Genomic DNA, 6,916 nt, shown 5'->3' with positions numbered 1-6,916 from the left:
TTTAACTAAATATTGGTCACAGCATCGAATATTGCCCACAGTTTAATGTCCACAGTAACCTGTTAAGTTGCAGCCACTTTGGCAGAGTTTGTGGATCTGACAGTATACTATCTAATATTCTTGTGCTGAGCGTGAATCTACTTTGAGTCTGGTTAAAACAGTGCATTGTAGCTGGGTGGGGTAGGATAGCACTGTTGCTTCACAGTTTCAGGGTCCCAGATTCGATGCCCAGCTTGGGTCACTGTCTGTGTGGAGTCTGCACGTTCTCCCCGTGGGTTTCCTCCGGGTGCTCCGGTTTGCTCCCACAAGTCCCGAAAGACGTGCTGTGAATTGAACATTCTGAATGCTCCCTCTGTGACCCAACCATGCGCCGGAGTGTGGTGACGAGGGGCTTTTCACAGTAACTTCATTGCATTGTTAATGTAAGCCTACTTGTGACAATAAAGATTATTATTATTATTATGGAGGGGGTGGGCGGTTACTCTGGCTGCCGACTTCTGTTCTGTGGTCTTTTCTATTCGCAGTGGTCTTGCAGAGAGAGCATGTGGTATCCACCGGAATGCGTGACACCTTCCACAACCAGTGGATACCTCAGCGGAAAGAGTGTTTCAGAGACACTGGGGACAATATTCTGGTTCAAAACTTCTTTTTCAGGCATTAGAACGGGAGATTTGGCAGCTGGGCAACTCGAACCAAATATAACATCAAGATCTGACTCAATTCATTAGGACCTACATATCACAAACTGTCAATGTGTTTGTCTGTTCTGACTGTGGGAAGAGATTTCAAACATCAGTGTGACTGGAAAAGCCCCGAGACCCACACAAACCTGAGTGGGAGTGTTCCAGTGAACTGACTGTGGAAAGAGCTTTAACCAGTTACACAGCCTGAAAAATCATCTTGTTTCCTCTTGTGGGAGAGTCTGAGACCAGAGGGCTTAATCTCAGAGTAAGGGATCTCAAATTTAGGACAGAGGTGAGGAGACATTTCTTCCATCAGAGGGGAGTGAATCTGTGGAATTCTTCAGCTGTGCAATCATTCTGTCTCTGGAGTTTACCATAAAAAGGCAAAGATGAAAGTGACTTAACCCGGATGGGCCGCTTGGTGGCGCAGCGGCTCTTTCACTGAGGGGCCTTGAGTTCAGACACATCCCAGACAGGACTGGTGAGAAATATCTGGGAAAGGGGAGAAAACTGTGTAATCGGGGAAATGGAGCGCTGCCGATGGACCTGAGAGAAAGGAGTTCAGATTAGACTTGTTTTCTTCATTTTTCATTCAATATTTATTAAAATTTCAGAGAAAATATAGCACAAAAGTTTATTTTGATGTTTACAAAAGGGAACATAACGATTGAGGGTCACAGTGAGAACAGAACACATGCCCTCTGAGCTGCCAAATGTATGTACAACTGTAACAGACACAAGAGAGAACAGGAGCTCAACATAAAGAGAAGGCAACTGTTGTAAATAAGGTACGAGGTAAGTTACTTATTTAGACATGACATTGAGAGAAATTATTAACTACAATTACATTACAGCCAAAATTATCTCGGCCATTTTAAACTGAAAAGCAGAAATACTGTCCATGATTGTCTCAGTTACAGATGCAGAATAATAAACTGAGAGAATTTTACTGTGAGAGTCACCAAGAGGAGATATTGTATTTGTGTCACACACAGATCATAATAAACAGCTGAGGGAAATCTACAGCGTCCGAACGTCAACCCATCACTTGATCTGTAAAAGAGAGAGAAAATGATGAAGCAGATGTTTATGATCTGGGACATTGATGTTAGAGTTTTTAATCAATCAAACATTTAGAGATGTTTTAAACGGCCTCTGTCAGTTTGATGTGTGAGTGGATTGAATCTTCTCACCTTCACCAGAGTGACTGCAGCGCTGTAGGAAATGCTCAGGAAGAACAGGGTGATGAATGTGGAAGCGGTTGTCCAGATGTTCCCGTTATCATCCTCATTTTCTTCAGTCCAGGTGTTGTCTGTGGTATCTATGAGGTTCGAGCCAAATATAATTAGTTTGTTTATTAATCCAGGATATGTTTTTTAATATTCTCGTTTCATTTTCTCCCGCTGCTAATTTAACGTATTTGTCATTGCATATCTACTGTTGAGTTCATGACACTCGGAAATCGATCTCTGTAACTTTTTTCTTCCAATTAAGGGGCAATTTAACATGGCCAATCCACCTACCCTGCACATCTTTGGGTTGTCGGGGTGAGACCCACGGGTCACGGGGAAGGTCCACAGGGACACAGACCCAGGAGCGGGATCAACCCCAGGTCCATGGTGGCGTGAGGCAGCAGTGCTAACCACTATGCCACCGTGCCGCCCTTGCCTGACGTTTGTGTTTGTTCTTTAGCTTTTGTGTCTGTGTAGATGCGAAATTCGTATTTCTTTACTCTTCATTTGTGTGTCCCGATGTTTTTATAAGTGTCATTGTGTGTTCATGTGTGAAGGAGTATTGATCTGTGTATTTGTGTGTCAGCGCCTGTGTGAACTTTGTTTATCTTCTGTTAATGTGTATATATGAGTGTTTTATTGTGTGTGTTTGTGTGTTGAAGTCTATGTTTATATATTAATGCCTGTGTCAATATGAGTTTATACTTCCCTGTCCAGTAATGAAAGTGTTAATGTGTCTTTGTACGTTCAACATGCAGGTCAGTGTCTTAATGTTTGTGTCTGGATAAGTGCGTTTGTGTGTGTGTGTTTGTTGATGCGTGTATTTCTTCATAGAATCATCATTAAATATAATCCCTACTATGCCGAACGAGGCCATTCGGCCCATTGTGTCTGCACCGACCCTCCGAAAGAGCACTCTGCCTGGACGCATGCCCCTGCCCTTTGCCGAGAACCCCGTAATCCCAACTAACGTTGTGGGCACTAAGGGGTAATATAGCCTGGCCAATCCACCTAACCTGCGCATCTTTGGACTGTGGGAGGAAACTGGAGCACACGGAGGAAACGGGAACAGACACTGGAGAACGTGGGAACTCCACATAGACAATCACCCAAGGCTGGAATTGAACCCGGGATTATGGCGCTGTGAGGCAGTGGTGCTATTTATGCGTTGATGTTTGATTATAACTATCTATTGATGTGTGTTGATGACTCTATGTGTATTCATATGTGTTGGTGTTAGCGTGTGTACGAGTCAGCTAATATGTATCTACGTGTGTCCGTTAGTGTGGATTATTGTCTCTGTTTGAATGGAAATATTTCTGTCATCGTGAAATTCTGCTAATTTATATGTTATTGGTTACATTTCTGTTTCATATTCTTCTGTCAGCCTGCTTGTCTGGTTGTATATGTCTGTGTATCTGTGTGGACATGTGGTTGTATATGTCTGTGTACATGCGTGTACCCACTTGTGTGTGTGGAATTGTGTTTGTATGTGTGGATGTGCACGTGAGTCTGTGTGTTTCTAAACATGTGCTTTTTGTGTTTATGTGCATGCTTGTGAATTTTTGTGCACATTTGCGTGTGTTTTTGTGTCAAAATATGTGTGGTCCGTTGTGCCTGGGTGTATGTTTGTGCATGTGTTTCTATGTGTGTGTCCATGTGTGTGTTTGTGTCTACTTGTGAGCGTGTGTGTGTTTGTGGGTCTGTGTGCATGTGAGTGTAGTGTCTGTGTCTGTTTATCTGTCTGTGTATTTGTATCAGCTGCCTGTAGCTTTGCCAGTTGTGGGTATTATTGATACCGATGTAGAATATGTTGAACTTTCTGCATATAAATGTGTTTTCCGTGAGTTGCAAGTTGACATCAGGTGACCTAATGCAAAAAAACAAGGAGGCTCCTCGGGAGAGAACAGTGAAAACCCAGAGAGAATTCAATCACCAGTCTGGATTTGGATTATGGGGAATCGGTCTTAGCATACGGATAAGAGGAACAAGGGTGCTAAAAAAATTATGTTGCATAAATAGATATTTTAAGAACATCTTTATCATGTATCAGCCTGTAAACTACATGGCGTCTTGTAATGTCAGTAACTGAGTTCTTAGTCCAGACAACCGTTTACTTCCAAACTCCCTGCTTGGGGACTGGGAAGATATTGAGTTAATAATCTCCCTCTCTCTGGTCAGCTCAGCAAATTGCGTTTGGGTTCTCCCTGCTGGAGGTGGAGATACAGAGAGTTCACTCATCACCTTCCTCCTCTTGTTGGGAAAGTGGAGGTAAAACGGGTTAGTATTGCCCCTTAGCTCTCTTTGTTGGGGAAGTGGGGAGGCAGTGGATTAAATAATGTCCTTCCACTCATTGTTGGAAACGGGTGTCCAGTGGATTAACTAATGTACACCCCCCTCATTGTTGGAAGCGGATGTACAGTGGATTAACTAATGTACACCCCCCCCCCCCATTGTTGGAAGCGGATGTACAGTGGATTAACTCAGCCCACCACCGTCTCTTTGTTGGGGAAGTGGGGGCACAATGTGTTAACTAATGCTCCTCCCCTCGCTTTGCTGGGGAACATAGAACATAGAACATAGAACGGTACAGCACAGAACAGGCCCTTCGGCCCTCGATGTTGTGCCGAGCAATGATCACCCTACTTAAACCCACGTAACCCGTATACCCGTAACCCAACAATCCCCCCATTAACCTTACACTACGGGCAATTTAGCATGGCCAATCCACCTAACCCGCACATCTTTGGACTGTGGGAGGAAACCGGAGCACCCGGAGGAAACCCACGCACACACGGGGAGGACGTGCAGACTCCACACAGACAGTGACCCAGCCGGGAATCGAACCTGGGACCCTGGAGCTGTGAAGCATTGATGCTAACCACCATGCTACCGTGAGGCCCCGACCTCCTGGGGGCACAGTGTGTTAACTAATGCTCCTCCCCTCGCTTTGCTGGGGCAGTGGGGGTACAGTGTGTTAAGTAATGCCCCAACCCCTCTCTTTGTTGGGGACGTGGGGAGACAATGGATTAACTAATGCCCCTCTCTTTGTTGGTGAAGTGGGGGTACAGTGTATTAACTAAAGCCCCTCCCACTCTCTCTGTTGGTGAGGTAGGGTACAGTGGATTAACTAATGCCCCCCTCTCCTCTCTTTATTGGCGAATTGGGGGTACAGTGGATTAACTAAAGCTCCTCCCACTCTCTATGTTGGGGAAGTGGGGGTACAGTGGATTAACTAATGCCCTTCCCCCTCTCTCTGTGTGGGAGGTGGGTGGGTGGGTGGGGAGACAGTGGAATAACTAATACCCCTCCCGCTCTCTCTGTTGGGGAGGTGGGGGTACAGTGGATTAACAATTTCACTTTCCCCTCTCTTTGACTGGAGATTGTTGGTCCATGTTTCTGTGTGACCCTCAAATCAGTTCCCAGTGGGTCTCATGCAGCAACTTAAAGCTGACATTAATTTTAAAGGGATGGACAATGAGAGAAGCAGGAACACCGAGATCTAAATGTGATGGGTTTGTTTGTCTGAAATGGGAAATTGTCCGATTTCTCCTCATCTGGAGGAAAGTCAATGAAGATATTTTGCTGAATCCTGGAATTAATGAGTTTTACTCTGTCTCTAACCCAGGGTGTTTCTGAGCTGAGAGCTCTGGTTGTATCAGACTTCGGGCTGAGACCTGTAGAAATCCGGGTCTCATTGACCAGAGACTGGTTTAAAATCGCTGGATTTTAAAGCAGACCAAGACAGGCCAGCAGCACGGTTCAATTCCCGTACCAGCCTCCCCGAACAGGTGCCGGAATGTGGCGCTGAGGGGCTTTTCACAATAACTTGACTGAAGCCTACTTGTGACAATAAGTGATTTTCATTTCATTTTCAGATCTAACATCAGTAAAGTGGAAACACCATTAATCAAGTGGCTGTATGTTTAAATCACAATTAGAGGAAACGTTTTTATTATTTTTATTTTAGTTCGAAATATAACCAATAGATTCTCATTGACATGAATTAACGGTGTCCATCAGAGCGAGGGAAATGTTCACAAAACTGGGTTTACCGCTGGATTTATCAACCGTTCTGTTGATGATCTTCAAGGGGATGGCTTCATGTCCCACCACACAGGAGTAAGAAGCGCCGCTGGCCCACTCCTCCGCTGCAATGGATAACAGGCTGTACATGAAGAAGGAGCTATTGCCGTTCTCCGCCATCACCTCGGTGTTCTTGTAGTTCCCGGGATTCACCGGCTTGTCATTGACGGTCCACTTGACGAAGATCTCTCGGGGGGAGAAACCTCTCACTAAGCAGCTGAGGGAGACGAATCTCTGAGCGGAGACGTCTTCAGCCGAGGGCAGGAGGACAGAGACGGACGGTTCCCGCGGGTTGGGATCTGCAGAAAATGTACAATAAATGTCAATAAAATGGGGAATTCCTGAGACAATGGAACCGCGGGTTAGATGTGGGAGAAATGTGTTTTGTGTTGGATTTTAAAGGTTTCCATTTTCCACTTTGGGATCTGTCCGGGTTCCCAGCTCGGAGCAGAGGTGGACACAATCCTTTTCCCTGAGAATTTACGGATATTGGATTCGAAAGTTTCAGAAAATGTACAGCAGGGAAACAGGCCATTCGGCCCAACTGTTCTGTGCTGGTGTATAAACTCCACACCAGGCTCCTCCCACCTTAGAACATAGAACAGTACAGCACAGAACAGGCCCTTCGGCCCTCGATGTTGTGCCGAGCCATAATCACCTGACTCAAACCCACGTATCCACCCTATACCCTTCAAAAGGGGAGGGAGTCAAACACAGGTAACTATAGGCCAGGGACCTTAACATCTGTCAGTGGAAAACGGTTCGAGTCCATTATAACAGATCCAATAGCTGAGCATTTAGAAATACTCAATATAATCAAACAGAGTCAGCACGGCTTCGGGAAGGGTAAATCATGCCTGACAAATTTAGTGCCCTTATTTGAGGTGATGACGAGAAGGCGAGAGAGGGAGGGGG

General features: G+C 45.3%; 1 long non-coding RNA gene across 1 annotated transcript; it reads right to left on the bottom strand.

The window, feature by feature from the left end:
• Positions 1-1,255: 1,255 nt before the first annotated feature.
• LOC119959507 lies at positions 1,256-6,056 on the bottom strand. Its single transcript, XR_005459218.1, has 3 exons — positions 5,971-6,056; positions 1,877-2,004; positions 1,256-1,736 (listed from the first exon to the last, which is right to left on the bottom strand). It is a non-coding gene; the product is annotated as an uncharacterized LOC119959507 (long non-coding RNA).
• Positions 6,057-6,916: the final 860 nt, after the last annotated feature.

This window comes from Scyliorhinus canicula, unplaced genomic scaffold (assembly GCF_902713615.1).
Source record: "Scyliorhinus canicula unplaced genomic scaffold, sScyCan1.1, whole genome shotgun sequence".
In the NCBI taxonomy this organism is placed as follows: Eukaryota; Metazoa; Chordata; class Chondrichthyes; order Carcharhiniformes; family Scyliorhinidae; genus Scyliorhinus; species Scyliorhinus canicula.
Note: the sequence above shows the minus strand (reverse complement) of the source record. Positions and strands in the feature narration are given on the sequence as shown.